Raw genomic sequence first — 17,144 nt, 5'->3', positions numbered from 1 at the left:
TGCTTTTGTGCACGAGCTGCTGAGCATTGATGGTGGAAATCTAGAAATCAGGCCGTCTTCGTCCATTTCAAGTTTATCCCTGAATGCTTTAACCCTTCTCTCTTCTCTGCCTGGCAAAATTATTTCTCCATCCTTACTGACACCCATGCCCATTCCCCTCCCCAGTTGTTCCAGATCTATAACTCCCTTCTCAAACTCCCTGTCCCCCCAGCACTCCCATCTCTTGCCCTTAATGATCTGGCCACCTACTTTATTGAAAAAAATCCAAACTATCAGACGTGCTCTCCAGAAAATCTCCCCTGTCTCTCCCTGGTCCCTTCTTCCTCCTGCCCCCCTTAAACTCTCCCTTCTTTCCTAGCAGTATCTCAAGGAGATCTCTTGCCTTCTCTCAAAATCCACCTCCTCCACCTGCACATCTGACTCCAACCCTTCACACCTTAACAAAACACTTGCCCCTCCCTGTTTCCCTCCCTAAGCACTATCTTCAACTGTTTGCTCTTCAATAGCTTCTTTCCCAATGCTTTCAAATACATCTCCCCTATCCTAAAAAAGCCTCCTTTGACCCCACAGCTCTCTCCAGTTACCACCCCATCTCTCTCCTACCATTCCTCTCCAAACCCCGTAAATTGTCTACACCCACTGTCTCATGTTCCTCTAATCCAATTCTCTTCTGGACCCCTCCAATCTGGCTTCTGTCCCCTTCACTCCACAGAAACTGCCCTCTCAAAGGTCACAAAAGAACTCCTGCTTGCCAAATCCAAGGGCCTCTACTCCGTCCTAATTCTTCTAGAACTCTCCACTGCCTTTGACACTATCAACCACCCTCCTGGAAACATTATCCAACCTCAGCTTCACTAATACTGTCCTCTACTGGTCTCCTGTTCTTCTCTTATCTCTCTAGCCACTCATTCACAGCCTTTTTTGTGGGCTTCTTCTCTGCCTCCCACCCGCTAACTGTGGGTATCCCTCAAGGTTCAGTTCTGGGTCCCCTTCTATTCTCCATCTACACTCAGTCCCTTGGAAAACTCATTTACTCACACGGCTTTGACTATCACCTCTAGGTGGAAGATTCCCAAATATAAGTCTCCAGCCCTGATCTCTCTCCCTCTCTGCAATCTCACATTTCCTCCCATTTTCAAGACCTCTCTCTATTTTGATGACCTGCCCTCACCTCAAATTTAACATGTCAAAAACAGAACTTCTTATCTTCCCAACCAAACCCTGTACTTTCCTTGACTTTCCCATTACTGTAGACAGCACTACTATCCTTCCTGTCTCACAAGCCCATAATCTTGGCATTATCCTTTGACTCATCTCTCTCATTCCATCCACATAGTCAATCTATCACTAAATCCTGTAGGTTCAACCTCCACAACATCGCTAAAATCCGTGCTTTCCTTTCCATACCAACTGCTACCACATTAATCCAAATATTTATCCTATCCCACCCTGATTACTGTATCAGCCCCCTTGTTGACCTCTGAGCCTCCTGCTTCTCCCCTCTCCAGTCCATACTTCACTCTGCTGCCCAGATCAATTTTCTACAAAACCGTTCAGTCCATGTTCTCCACTCCTCAAGAACCTCCAATGGTTGTCCATCCGCCTCCACATTAAATGGAAATTCCTTACCATTGGCTTTAAAGCACTCAATCACCTTGCCCCCCTCACCTCACCTCACTACTCTCCTACAGTAACCCAGCCCACACACTTAGCTCCTTTAATATCAACTTTCTCACTGTATCTCAATTTCGTCTATCTTGCTGCCGTCCTCTCGCTTACATCCTGCCCCTCGCCTGGAGCGCCCTCCCTCTTCATATCTGACAGACAATCATGCTCCCCCACTTCAAAGCCTTATTGAAGGCACATCTCCTCCAAGAGTCCTTCCCTGACTAAGCCCTCTTTTCCTTTTCTTCCATTCCCTTTCCATGTCGCACTGACTTGCTACTTTTAGTCATCTCCCCCAGCCCCAGACCCACAGTACTTATGCACATATCCATAACTTATTTATGTATATTAATGTTTGTCTTCCCCTCTAGACTGTAAGATAGTTGTGAGCAGAGCATGTGTCTGTTATAGCGCTTAGCACAGTCCTCTGCACACATTAAACACTCAAAAATATGGTTGATTGATTGACCGACTGACCTACTGATTGAATCAAATCCTCCTCTAGAAGAGTGAGAATCCAAACACCAGCAGAGAAGGAGACTGGGGTAGGAGTCAGTCCCTCATCCTACTGTCCAGAATGACTCATTTCCCTCTGCCACCCTGGAATGGGGCATGGGCCATGGGCAGGTTCTTCTCTTTCTCTGCCTTGGCAGTGCTGGCTCACCACCAGGGACTCTGAGAAGTTGCCCATCAGTGTCATGGGTGGAGCTGGGTCAATCAGACAATCAGTGGTATTCATTGAGCACTTACTGTATGCAGAGCACCACACTAAGCATTTGGAAGAATACATTACAACAGAGTTGGTAGACGTATTCCACGTCCATAAGGAACTTATCCTTATGTCTACCATGGGGTGGACAGACATGACAATAAATTAATGGGGCTGAGGATGGGGTGACTATCAAGTGCTTAAAGGGTATAAATCCAAGGGAAAAGGCAACACAGAAGGGAGAGGGAGAAGGGGAGATAGGACTTAGTTGAGAACGACCTCTTGGAGGAAATGTTAACTTATTAAGTTTTGAAGGTGGGAAGAGTAGTGGTTTGTTGTATATGGAGAGGGAGAGAGTTCCAGGCCAGTGGGGTCATATGGACAAGGGGTTGGTAGTGAGACAGACGAGACTGGGATACAGGGAGACTCTCTCCCTCTATCCAGTTTTGCATCTCCTCCTGCCTTCAAGACATCTCTGCTTGGATATCCTTCCATCACTTCACACTTAACATGTCTGAAACAGAGCTCCTTATTTTCCCACCCAAACCTTGTCCTCCACCTGACTTTTCCATCACTGTAAATGTCACCACCATATTTCCTATCTCACAAGCCCATAACCTTGGTGTTAACCTTGACTCTTTTCTCTCATTCATCACACATATTCAATCCATCACTAAATCCTGTCAGTCCCACCTTCACAACATCGCTAAAATCCACCCTTTCCTCTCCAAACTTCTACCACGCTAATACAATCACTCATCCTATCCTGCCTGGATTACAGCATCAGCCTCATCATCATTACTGCTGACCTCACAGCCTCTGTCTCTCCCCAGATCAGTCCATACTTCACTCTGCTGCCTGGAACATTCTTCTACATAAACTTTCAGGACATGTCATCCCGTTCCTCAAAAAACCCCAGTGGTTGACCATCCACTTACATATTAAACAAAAATTTCTCACCATTGGCTTTAAAGCAGTCCATCACCTTGCCCCCTTCTACCTCACCTCGCTTCTCTCCTTCTACCACCCAGCCTGCACTCTTTGCTCCTCTAGTGCTAACCTTCTCACTGTGCCTCGATCTCACTTGTCTCGCCACCAATCCCTAGTCTACGTCCTGCCTCTGGCTGGAACGTCCTCTCTCCTCACATCCGGCAGACAATTACTCTCCCTTCCTTCAAAGCCTTATTGAAGGCACATCTCCTCCACGAGGCCTTCCAAACTAAGCTTCTCCCATTCCCTTCTTTGTCACCCTGACTTATTCCCTTTGCTCTTCCTACCTCCCAGTCCCACAGGACTTATGTACCTATCTGTAATTTTATTTATTTGTATTGATGTCTGTGTCCCTCACTCTAGACTGTAAACTCAATGTGGGGAGGGAATGTCACTGTTTATTGTTGTATTATAGTCTCCCAAGTGCTCAGCACAGTGTTCTGCACACAGTAAGCCCTCAATAAATACAATTGAATGAATGAATGGTGTTGAAGGAGTGAAGTGAATATGCTGGTTGTAGGAGGACATCAGCAAGGTAAGGTAGGAGGGGGAGAGCTGATTAAGTACCTTAAAACCATGGGTAAAGAGGTGATGAGGTAGATGGGCAACCACTGGAGGCTCCTGAGGAGTGGGGAGATTGTGAACTAAACTGTTTTTAGAAAAATGACCAGGCAGCAGGTGAAGAATGAATTAGAGTGGGGAGTTTAGGACAAGGCAGGAATGCAGGAAGGTCAGCCTAGGAGGCTGATGAAGTAGTTGAGATGAGATATGATAAGCGCATGGATCAGCCTAGTAGCCATTTGGAGAGGAAAGGAAAGATTTAGTGATTTATGAAGGTAGAACTGACAGGATTTGGTGATAGGTTGAATATGTTGGTTGAATGAGAGAGATGAGTTGAAAATAGTGGCTTGTGAAACAGGGAAGATAGTGGTGTTGTCCAAAGTGATGGGAAGGACAGGGGAAGGACAGGGATTGGGTAGGAAGATTAGGAGTTCTGTTATGAGGGTCCATCCAAAGTAGGCCAGCCATGGTCAACACTTGAGAAGATTGGATGCCCCTCTATTGACCTGGAGGGAAGAGATCCTGTCACGGACCTTATGCATCATAGAGACCCATATCTAGGACCCCACATGACCTCTAAGCTTCCTCCCCATCCATAGGCAGCACTGGTGGTGTTTGTGTCCTGGCCTGGAGCAGCTCTAAGTTATCCAACAGCAGGAGATACGTTCTGTGAATAGAAGTGAGTTTCTTGCCTGGGAACCCTGGAAACCCTTCCCCTCGGGCAGGGAGCTCCTCTCTGCTGAAAGACCCAAAGATGGAGAGATCCAGGTCCCCACTGCCCGGTCCCTGGGACACAGATTCCAGAGACAGAACCATCTGTCCTGCACTCAGGCTCACATTTTATCCCCCACGTGATGTTTACATGAGTGCCATCCAGAGGGAGGAGTGATGTTGGGCATTCTATTTTCCATCCTTACTGCCTCTCCCATGTCTTGCCCTTAAACTCTTAGATACTCCCCTCACATCCACTCCCACAGTACTTATGCACATGTCCTTATACTTATTGCTTCCTTGGCCTATAATTTATTTTAATATCTGTCTTCCCCATTGGTAGAGTTGTAAGCTCCTTATGGGCAGGGATGGTGTCTGTGTTTTATTGTCCTTCCCAGGCACTGAGTATAGTTCCTCCCACACAGTAAGTGCTCAAAAAATACCAATGATTGGCCGATCGATTCTCTGCCCATGCCAACCCCTGAGCAGGTGGAGAATGAGTTTGTATGTTACATACACATGCTGAGACCATTCCAGTGGGTTTCTCTGTGTAGGTCAAAATGGCGTCTTTGCCACTGCGCATGTCTGGTGGCTCTGGAGAGGGCACAGGTCAGCTCCCAGGTGGTCTGTTCCACACCCATCCCAACAGGTACATTGACAACTTCCCAATGGTGCTGGCAAGTCTCTTTTAGAATTATCTCCAGGATCCTTCATTCTCTTCACACAATCCTACCCTTACCTTGGGGAGCGGGGCCCCTAGGAAAGGGGACTATCTCCATCAGTCTTGTCTTGCTTATGCCATCAAGTCAACTCCGACCCATAGGGATGCCGTGAACGTGTCTCTCCTAGAATGTCTCACCTCAATCTGCAATCGTTCTAGTGGTGCATCTACAGAGTATACTTGGTCAAAATTTGGAAATGGTTTACCATTGCCTTCTTCCACGCAGTAAACTACAGTCTCCGCCCTCGACTCTCTCCCATGTTGCTGCTGCCCAGCACAGGTGGGTTTGTAGCAGATTGCCTTCCGCCCACTAACCACTTCCCAAGTTAGGAATGGAATGGATAGGCCTCTGCTTGACTCTTCCTCCCATAGTCGAGACTGTTAGAGTACTGGAAACTCTCCAGATGCGACCCTGAGAGGGGTCTCCATCAGTACCATCTCAATATTAACCCTTTTCTTCCTCAGGCAAAGACACGTCATTCAGAAACCTGCAGAACCTAGACCACACAGCCTGATGTGGGGAGAGAGGGGGGCGGGAGGGAATCCTAAGAGGGAAGCCTTCAGCTGGAGAGTGCCGTATGCTTTGCACATAGTAAGCACTCAATAAATACGATTGAATGAGTGAATTCAATAGTAGTATTTATTGAGCGTTTACTATGTGCAGAGCACTGTACTAAGCGCTCGGAATGTACAAATCGGAAACAGATAGAGACAGTCCCTGCCCTTTGACGGGCTTACAGTCTAATCAGGGGAGAATGAATGAATGAGTGAATGAAAGTTAGCGTCTGTCTCATCAGCTAGTAAGCTCCTTGAGGGCAGGATCACTTCTGCTATCTCTCCCAAGTACACCACTGGGCACACAGTAGGCAAAAACAATAATGATAATTGTGGTATTTGTTAAGCACATACTATGAGCCAGGTACATACAAGATAATCAGGTCGGACATGGTCTCCATCCCTTGTGGGACTCACAATCCCCATTTTACAGATGAGAAAACTGGGGCTCAGAGAAATTCAATGAATTACCCTAGGTCACACAGCAGGCAAGTGGTAGAGCTGGAAGTAGAACCAAAGTCCTCTGACTTCCATGCCCATGCTCTAAATCAGTGTCATTACTGATTGATTAATTGGTTAATTTGCAGGTCCTACACTGAAATTAGGGCTGAGGAGTGGGAGTGGAGAAAGTATAGAGGGAAGAAGAGGGGGGCACCATTTTTGAGGAGCCCAAGAACAAGAGAGTCTCCCAGTAGGGATCTCTGCCTCGAGCTGGTCCCCACAGACAGGGAGGAGCTTGCATAGCCTTTTGGAAAGGCGCTTGGGGAAAGTGATGACAGAAAGTGTGGAAACTCCCTTTGAAGAAAGCAGGTTTCCACAGGCCTAACTAATTGGAGGAAGCTCTTCGGACACCACCCCTCCACTTGAACTTGCATCCAAGCCTTGGCTCTGCTGTTGAGGCTTCCCTCACCACCCCCTTCCCAGGGCCCCTTGGCCTAGCCCCCACACACCCCATCATCATAACCGTGGCCCCTGAAGCCACCTCATATCCCCTCGTAATCCCCTCTCACAGCTGGATCTCATTTTTTTTTGCTATTTGTTAAGTGATTACTAAATGTCAGGCACAGTACTAAGGACAGGGGTAGGCACAGTAGGACACCATCTCTGTCCCACAAAGGGCTCAAAGTCTCCACTGTACAGATGAGGGAACTGAGGCACAGAGAAGCCAAGTGACTTGCCCAAGGTCATACAGCAGATAAGTGGAGGAGCAGGAATTAGAACCTAGGTCCTTTTGACTCCCAGGTCCATGCTCTATCCACTAGGCCATGCTGCTTCTCTATAAAATGAGTTTTTCAAATCCCCAACCCCCATACCTTTACACGACTACAGGGACAGACAGAAGAGGCAAGTTTCTCTAAACCACACGGGCAGCCACTTTTACCCCTTATTTCCCTCCAAGAAAATGGCATGATATAACTGCCCCCTTCAGCCCAGCTAGAAAGATATTCAGACTTGAGGTTCAGGATCCCATATTGCACTGGAAAGGGAAGTGTGTTTTCTCCAACTATCCTTCTCATCCTCCTCACTCTAGGTTTCAAGGCTCTACATCACCTTGCCCCTTCCTACCTCTCCTCCCTTCTCTCTTTCTACTGCCCACCCCGCACGCTCCGCTCCTCTGCCGCCCACCTCCTCACTGTCCCTCGGTCTCGCCTATCCCGCCGTCGACCCCTGGGCCACGTCCTCCCGCGGTCCTGGAACGCCCTCCCTCCTCACCTCCTCCAAACTGATTCTCTTCCCCTCTTCAAAACCCTACTTAAAACTCACCTCCTCCAAGAGGCCTTCCCAGACTGAGCTCCTCTTCTCCCTCTACTCCCTCTACCACCCCCCCTTCACCTCTCTGCAGCTTAACCCTCTTTTCCCCCAATTTCCCTCTGCTCCTACCCCTCTCCCTTCCCATCCTCTCAGCACTGTACTCGTCTGCTCAACTGTATATATTTTCATTACCCTATTTATTTTGTTAATGAAATGTACATCGCCTTGATTCTATTTAGTTGCCATTGTTTTTACGAGATGTTCTTCCCCTTGACTCTATTTATTGCCATTGTTCTTGTCTGTCCATCTCCCCCGATTAGACCGTAAGCCCGTCAAACGGCAGGGACTGTCTCTATCTGTTGCCAACTTGTTCATTCCAAGTGCTTAGTAGAGTGCTCTGCACATAGTAAGCGCTCAATAAATACTATTGAATGAATCCACTTTCTTAACTTTTTCACCTTCAGTTCGAGGTGAAGCCAGCTGCCCCATAAAATAATCAGCAGAATACCCCGTAGAGCACTGTGCACTTAATAAGTATTTGTAGACTTTGAGGATGGTGGAGATAATAAGAGTGACATCTGTTAAGTGCTCACTATGTGCCAAGCACTGTGCTAAGTGAAGGCATAGAAATGCAATCACGTCTGATACAGTCCCTGTCCCCATGGAGGTCCCAGTCTGAGGGGGAAGGAGATCAGATATTAACAATCCCTCATCTACAATAGGGGGAAACAATACCTCTTTTCCTTCCTAACTAGACTGTCAGCCCCTTGTGGGACTTGATTATCTTAGTACAGTGCTTAACAATGACCACAATTATTATTATCATCATCTTATTATTATCTCTCTAATAATTATATTACTATTTTTCCAGAGTTCTGTAACAGATTCATTCCTTCATTTGTTCGATCATAATTTTTGAGCACTTACTGTGTGCAAAGCACTTTACTAAGCACTTGGGAGAGTATAGAATAACAATAAACAGTCACATGCCCCGCCCACAGTGAGCTTACAGTTTAGAGGGAGTGCTAGACATTAATATAAATAAATAAATTACAAATATGCATAAGTTCTGTGGAGCTGGGAGGGGGAATGAATAAAGGGAGTAATCAGGTCAACCCAGACAGAAGTGGGAGAAGAGGAAAGGAGGACTTAGTTAGGGAAGGCCTCTTGGAGATGTACTTTCAATAAGGCTTTGAAGGGGCAATATCTGCAACCTAATTTATCACAAATAAGCAAGTAAAGCAAAGCACCCCTTAATGCAGTCATTTACAATACCCCTAAGTTTTCAATAAAACCCCCACTGTAATCTATTATGACTTCACACATGTTAGTTTTATTGATTCACTTAAATTTGGGTCTGCATGATATTCATTTGTTCTATGTACCTGCTCTCCCTCATTTAGACTGCAGCAGTGATAGAGTTTTTTATGTTATTTCTAAAGCCAGGCGCTTTACTAAATGCGGAAGTAGATAAAAGATAATCGGGTTGGACACAGCCCTGGTCTCACATAGGACTCACAGTCTTATTCCCCATTTTACAGATGAGGGAACTGAGGTAGAAAAGTTAAGTGACTTACCCAAGGTCAAGTAGCAGACAGGTGGTAGAGCCAGGATTAGATTCCAGGTCCATTCATTCATTCATTCATTCATTCATTCATTCAATCGTATTTATTGAGCACTTACTGTATGCAGAGCTCTGTATTAAGAGCTTGGAAAGTACAATACAGCAATAAAGAGAGAGAATCCCGGTCCACAACGGACTTACAGTCTAGAGGTCCATGCTCTTTCCACTAGGCCATGCTGCTTCTCATTTATTGCACCATGGATGTATTACTGGATTTATCACTGGATTTATTGGGCATCCTCTCTGTTAAGCTTTTAGAAAATGCACAACATTGGAGTAACACATTTCATTTGTGTAAACATGGAGTGCAGGAAACCAAACAAGAAAGGGTTGTTGGCGGTAGTGAGGTTTGAAGAGGACTTTGATGTGGGGAGAACTGTGGGCTGTTAGATTTGAGAATGGGAATTCCAGACCAGGGGAACAGTGCAGCAAGAAGAGTTGGGCAGGTGAGGCAAGAATGAGATTCGGGTGGAAAGTTGGCTTGGAAGGAAGGGAGGAATCTGGAAAATGGCAAGCGGGTGTGTAAACTGGTTTTAACCTCTAAAGCGTAAGCCCACTGAGGGCAAGAAACATGTCTACCAACTCTGTTGTACTGTACTCTTCTATGAGCTCAGTACAGTACATTGTACATAGTAAGCGCTCAATAAATAAATTGGCTGACTGACTGGGTGGAGAGAGTGGATACATAAGATGGGGTGAGTAGATGGAGAGCCTGCAAACCTAATGTTGTTCAAGTTGTTGCTTAGTGAGGAGGGATGGGGGACGCCAGGAGGGGGTTACGAAGCATGGAGAGGTGTGTGCTGAGTGACACTTCAAGGAAATGATCTGTGCAGCAATGGGGAATAGACCTTGCAGCAGAGAGAAATGAGAGAACTGGGAGAACTGAGCTCTTTATCTTCCCTCCCAAACCCTGTCCTCTCCTTGACTTCCCTGTCACTGTGGATGGCACGACCATCCTTCCCGTCTCACAGGCCCGCAACCTTGGTGTTGTCCTTGACTCAGTTCTCTCATTCACCCCACACATCCAATCCATCACCAACACCTGCCGGTCTCACCTTCACAATATCGCTAAGATCCGCCCTTTCCTTTCCATCAAAATTGCTATCATGCTGGTACAAGCTCTCGTAATATCCCGACTGGATTATTGTGTCAGCCTCCTCTCGGATTTCCCTTCCTCCTGTTTCTCCCCACTCCAGTCTATTCTTCATTCCGCTGCCCAGATTATCTTCTTACAGAAACGCTCTGGGCATGTCACTCCCCTCCTCAAAAACCTCCAGTGGTTGCCTATCAACCTTCACATGAAACAAAAACTCCTCATTCTTGGCTTCAACGCTCTCCATCACCTTGCCCCCTCCTACCTCACCTCCCTTCTCTCTTTCTACTGCCCACCCCATACACTCCTCTGCCGCTCCCCTCCTCAGGGTCCCCGTTCGCGTCTATCCCACTGTCGACCCCTGGCCCATGTCCTACCACTGTCCTGAAATGCCCTCCCTCCTCACATCCACCAAACTAACTCTCTTCGCCTCTTCAAAGCCCTATTGAGAGCTCACCTCCTCCAGGAGGCCTTCCCAAACTGAGCCTTCCCTTCCTGCTCCCCTCCCCCCCCCCCGCTCTTCCCCCTTCCCCTCCTCTCAGAACTGTCTTCATTTGTATTTATTATTTATTACCCTATTTATTTTGTTAATGAGATGCATATCTCCTTGATTCTATTTATCTTGTTGATGTTGTCTTGTTTTTGTCTTTTTCTGTTTTGTTTTGCTGTCTGTCTCCACCGTTTAGACTGTGAGCCCGTCACTGGTCAGGGATAGTCTCTATCTGTTGCTGAATTGTACATTCCAAGCACTTAGTACAGTGCTCTGCACATAGTAAGCGCTCAATAAATACTACTGAATGAATGAATGAAAGATGAACAAGAGGCCTGATACAACAATCTAGCCACAATTAGGTTAGAGTTTGGACCAAAAAGAGTGACTGTTTGGGTGATTTTGTATGGCAGTTTTGTCTGACATGCCTGGTCCTCTGTGCAGGCTGATAGCTAATTTACTGCTCTGCCTGGGAGTCAGGAGGGAAGAGAAGAGCCATGCTGGAGAACAGACCAAGAAATGGGTTGAGTGGAGTGTAAGAGTGTGGAGGATAAGCTTGCTGCGGGTAGGGAAAGTGTCTACCAACTCTTATAATTGCATTCTCCCAAGTGATCAGTACAGTACTCTGCACATAGAACTCAACAAATACCACTGATCAATTGATTGACTGATGACAAGGAAGGTAAAGATCCAGGACATATTCCTTAGGAAGGTATGGCCGTAGATTGAATGTGAAAACTGAAGGAGAGTGAGAGGAATCCCAGTATGACACTGAGGTTGCAGGCTTCGGGATTGGGTGCTTTCAGCAGGGTCAGTATGAGGAGTGAATTTAGCAAGGAAGATGGCCATTTTAGACATACTGAGTTTCAAGAGCCAATGGAACAACATTCAGGTGGAAATGACCTGGAGGCAAGAGGAGATGCAGGGTGAGAAAGGTAGATTTGGGAATCATCTGCAAAGATATGTTAGTAGAAACCATGTCAATTCTTGGAAGATGAGACCAGGCCTTAAATGATTTTCTTGTAATTATTTCAGTGCTTGGCACAGAGTAAGTGTTTAGTAAATGTTAGTGATAGTAATAATTATAATAACTCCCTCCACTCGGGCTTTTTTTCCCCTCTCCTCCTTGATGTACCAAAATGGAATGTCAGAGACTGTGGAAAATCTTATATTAGCTTGAACTGAATTAACCTGATGGATTTTTAAATCTGTCCTCATTCTAGCTCATTTTAATATTCAATTCATATTATTCCAAGAGTCATGAATTAATTGTCCTATATGTGCTCCAGCAACAATAGTTTCTCATATCGGAAGGAAAATTTCATGAGAAGATTCATTTCAGTAACCTCAATGGAAGCATGGAATGGAAGCACAGAACAACTTGATCGTCCAAAACACATGGGTCTAGGAATGATTAGGATAATCGGAAGAAATATTTAACTGGATTATAGTCAGAGCCTTGCTGAATGAAACCTAATATTCAGATTGTAAACTCTTCAAGGGCAGACTCCATGTATTTTATGTCTATTGCAGAATAGTGCTCTGCACAAACTAGGCAGTCAATAAATAGTAAATATTATTGATTGATTGATTGATTAACTCCCTGAGGCATTAAGTAATAGAGAGAGATTGAGTGCAAAAATGGATTCAGATTTCCTCAGCATCTGGACTGGAGGCACAGGGAATGGCTCTCCCTTGACTGTGGAAGAAACCACTTTCTACAAATAATAATAATAATTGTGGTATTGGTTAAGCACTTTTTATGTGCCAAGCACTCTAGTAAGGGCTGGGGTAGATACAAGTTAATCAGACCAAACACAGTCCTACATAGGGCAGGGAACATGTCTACCAACTCCGTTGCTCTGCACAGTGCTCTGCACACTGTAAGCACTCAAAAGATACAATTGAAAGATTGATTAAGTAGGAGAGAGAACAGGTATTGCATGAGAAAACTGAGACATGGAGAAACTAAATGATTTGGCCAGGGTCACAAAGCAGGTGAGACGGGGATTAGGTCCCAAGTCCTCTGACTCACAGACATATGTTCTTTCCATTAGGCCAAACTGCTTCTTTTCATTGAGGATCTCTGAGAGTTGATACCTCAGCAAGTTTTGCACATAGCAGCCCATTTCCTCAGATGGCCATGTTGAACTGTGATGATGATGATGATTATGGTACTTGTTAGGTGCTTACTATGTGCCAAGCACTGCTCTAAGCATTGGGGTGGATACCAGTTAATCAAATTGGACACAGTCCCTGTCCTACCTGGGTCTCACAGCCTTAATCCCCATTTTACATATGAAGTAACTGAGGACCACAGATGTGAAGTGACTTGCCCAAGGTCATACAGCAGATATGTGGGAGAGGCAGGATTAGAACCAGGGTCCTTCTGACTCCCAGGCCCGCTATTCTATGCTGAACTGAAAACAGTTCATATCTTCGCATGATCAAGATGATTGAGGTTTACCAGTTCCTAGCCTTAGAAAAGCATCACAGCCTATTGGCAAGGGCATGGGCTTGGAAATCAGGGGACCTGATGTCCCCTGCCAATTGTCAGTTGGGCGACTTCAGGCAAGTCATTTACCTTTTCTGTACCTCAGTTTTCTCAACTGTAAAATGGGCAATTCAATACCTGTTTTCCCTCTTACTTAGATTGTGAGGTCCATGTTGGACAGAGACTGTGTCCAACCTAATAAACCTTGTATCTACCCCAGGGCTTCATTCAGTGCCAGCATATAATAAGCATTTAACAAATACCACAATTATTACAGGGTCTTTGAGCAGCTTTTGGGAGAGTCTGGTATTTAGATTTAGATTTGGAAGAGATTGGTTCCATTAAATTTGCCCAAGACTTCTAGAAGTTAATCATCTCTATGAGTGAGTCTTTTATGGGAGAACATGAGCTTTAAACTGTCTTTCGATTTCAAAACCACTCTGCCTATGAGTCATAAAATGCCTTTACTTGTGAGCTCCTAGAGGGCAGGGAATACATCTTCTCTTTCAGTTGTACTTCCCCGAAGTTCTGACTTCAGTGATGCACTCCATCTGTACTCAACAAAGACCTTTACCACTCCATCTGAAATGGTTAATCAGAGCCTCACACTTCTCGATTCACTGAGGGAAACCTAGCAAGTGGTTGCTTGTGTTGGCCGCTAAACAGACGAGCTCACAGACCAGCTCAGTTGATGAGAGAACAGGGAACCTCATGACGTAACTCAGAGCATTATTAGTGCTGGTAGTTTCTCACTGAGCAAGCCTTCCTGCAGCTTGCCACCCAAGCGGAAATAACTGCAGGAAACATGAATTACCCAGAGGCTGAGGCTTACGGCAGGAGAAGCGCTGACAAATTGTCAACGTTCTCCTGGAAAATGGGGCCACATGAGCTTAGACAATCGATCAGTGGTATTTGTGGAGTACAGTACTGTACTAAAAAGCACAGCTTAATGGACTGTGTATTTGCAGGGCAGAGTGGATAGAGCAAGGGCCTGGGAGTCAGAAGGTCATGGGCTCTAAGCCCGGCTCTACCAGTTGCCTGTTGTGTGACCTTGGGCAAGTCACTTCACTTCCCTGGGCCTCAGTTACCTCATTTGCAAAATGACTATTGAGACTGTGAGGCCCATGTGGAACAGGGACTTTGTCCAACCAGATTTGCTTGTATCCACCCCAGGGCTTAGTACAGTTCCTGGCACATAGAAAGTGCTTAACAAATACCATCTTCATTGTCATTATTACTATTATTACTACTAAGCACTGAACTGAGAAATAGCATGGCCAAGTGGAAAGAAAATGGGTCTGGGAGTAAAAGAACCTGGGTTCTAATTGCGGTTCTGTGTGACCTCGGGCAAGCACTTCACTTCTCTGTCCCTCAATTATCCATCTGCAGAATGAGGGTTAAACTACCTGTTCATCTGGACTAGGAACTGTGTTCAACTTGATGATCATCTATCTACTCCAGCACTTAATAGAAAGCTTGGGTACAGAGTAAGTGCTTACTTAGCAAATATCACAGTTATTATCATAACATTATTATTATTATTGCTATTATTATTATTACAAACCCTATAGGAAAGACTCGGTTGCAGGGGTGGGTGTGTGTGTACAGGGGAACAGAATGTGAGGGATGACCAAAAAGCAATAACTACTTCCATGGTGAGAGGTGTGCCATATAATCCCTTTCAGACCAAAGATCGTAGGAGGAGTAGCCTATAGACCACCTGGCCAGGAAAGTGAGCAGAACAGTGCTCTGCATCCAGGAACCACTGAATAGACACCATTGATTGACTGGGAAGCTGTGAGAAGAATATTTTAGACAGATGAGATACCTATAAAGTGAGGGCATCTATTAATGATAATAATCATTGATAATAATTATGGTATTAGTTTAGCTCTTACTATGTGAACTGTCATTATCCTCAGGGAACTGGAATAATAATGGATCATATTGTATTCATTCATTCATTTAATCATATTTATTGAGCGTTTACTGTGTGCCAAGCACTGAACTAAGCATTTGGGAAAGTAAATATAACAACAGACGCATAACTGCCCACAACGAGCTCACAGCCTAGACTGTACTTGTACTCACTTGAGCTCTTAGTATAGTGCTCTGCACACAGAAAGTACCATTGCTTGCTTGATGGGTACTTAATAATAATGATAATAATAATAATAATGTTGGTATTTGTTAAGCACCTATTATGTGCTGAGCACTGTTCCAAAGGGTAATCAGATTGTCCCACGTGAGGCGCACAGTCTTAATCCCCATTGTACAGATGAGGTAACTAAGGCACCAAGAAGTCAAGTGACTTACCCAAAGTCACACAGCTGACAGGTGGCAGACCCGGCATTAGAACCCATGACCTTTGACTCCTAAACCCATGCTCTTTCCACTGAGCCACGCTGCTTAGTGGTACAGGGGTTGTTCCTTAGCTTTCTGGGGAGATCTTATGGCTTCATCCAGTTTCCCCTGGGAGCAGATTGAGGAAGCTGGGATTTAAGGCACTCAATCATCAACTTTGAGGCACTCGATCCGGGTCATTAATCAATCAATCAATGGTATTTATTGAGCACTTTTTGCACATAGAGCACTGTACTAAGTATTTGAGAGAATACAATATAACAGAGTTGGTAGACCTGTTCCCTCCCTATTAGGTGCTTTAGGTGCCAAGTACTGTTCTAAGCGCTGGGGTAGAGAAAATCAGGTAATCAGGTTGTCCCACTTGGGGCTCTCAGTCTTAATCCCCATTTTTACAGATGAGGTAACTGAGTCACAGAGAAGTTAAGTGGCTTGCCCAAGGTCACACAGCAGACAAGAGGCGGAGTCGGGATTAGAACCCTTGTCCTCTGACTCCCAAGCCCGTGCTCTGTCCACTAAACCCCAACTACTTATCCTCCTTCCTCTCCTACTAAAACCCAGCCCACCTGCTTCACTTCTATAACACCAACCAACGCACTGGGCCTCACTCTCTTTTCTCTTACTAACCCTTTCTCTCTCCCTCCCTTTTGCCTGGAACTCCCTCCTGCTTGACATCTGAGAGACCCACCACTGTCCCCAACCTCAAAGCCCTACTAAAATTACTTCTCCTCTGGGAAGCCTTTCTTGTCTAATCTCTCATCTCCCACTCTACCCTCTCTCCCTACTGCATTACCCAAATACTTGAGTCCCTATACATTAAGCCAAGGATATATACTTGGTATGTATACATACATACATACATATGTATATGTATACATATGTATATATATGTATACATACTTGGTATACATACTTGGTCTTGGTATACATACCAAGATCTGCCGGTTTCACCTTTACAATATCGCCAAGATCCGCCCTTTCCTCTCCACCCAAACGGCTACCTTACTGCTACGGGCTCTCGTTATATCCTGGCTAGAATACTGTGTCAGCCTTCTCTCTGATCTCCCTTCCTCCTCTCTCTCCCCGCTCCAGTCTATTCTTCACTCCACTGCCCGGCTCATCTTCCTGCAGAAACGATCTGGGCATGTCACTTCCCTTCTTAAACAACTCCAGTGGTTGCCTATCAACCTCCGCTCCAAACAAAAACTCCTCACTCTAGGCTTCAAGGCTCTACATCACCTTGCCCCTTCCTACCTCTCCTCCCTTCTCTCTTTCTACCGCCCACCCCGCACGCTCCGCTCCTCCGCCGCCCACCTCCTCGCCGTCCCTCGGTCTCGCCTATCCCGCCGTTGACCCCTGGGCCATGTCCTCCTGCGGTCCTGGAACGCCCTCCCTCCTCACCTCCGCCAAACTAATTC

General features: G+C 45.7%; 1 protein-coding gene and 1 non-coding gene across 2 annotated transcripts in view; both read right to left on the bottom strand.

Annotated features, from left to right (window-relative positions):
- The window catches only part of MAP2 (microtubule associated protein 2), a 328,607-nt gene that overhangs the window by 160,992 nt on the left and 150,471 nt on the right, over nucleotides 1-17,144 (bottom strand). The window lies entirely within an intron of this gene.
- On the bottom strand, nucleotides 5,642-5,779 carry LOC114813462. The gene has a single exon (XR_003761181.1). It is a non-coding gene; the product is annotated as a small nucleolar RNA SNORA7 (small nucleolar RNA).

Source organism: Ornithorhynchus anatinus, chromosome 7 (genome assembly GCF_004115215.2).
Source record: "Ornithorhynchus anatinus isolate Pmale09 chromosome 7, mOrnAna1.pri.v4, whole genome shotgun sequence".
In the NCBI taxonomy this organism is placed as follows: Eukaryota; Metazoa; Chordata; class Mammalia; order Monotremata; family Ornithorhynchidae; genus Ornithorhynchus; species Ornithorhynchus anatinus.
The sequence above is the reverse complement of the archived record's forward strand: the minus strand, read 5'-3'. Positions and strand labels throughout refer to the sequence as shown.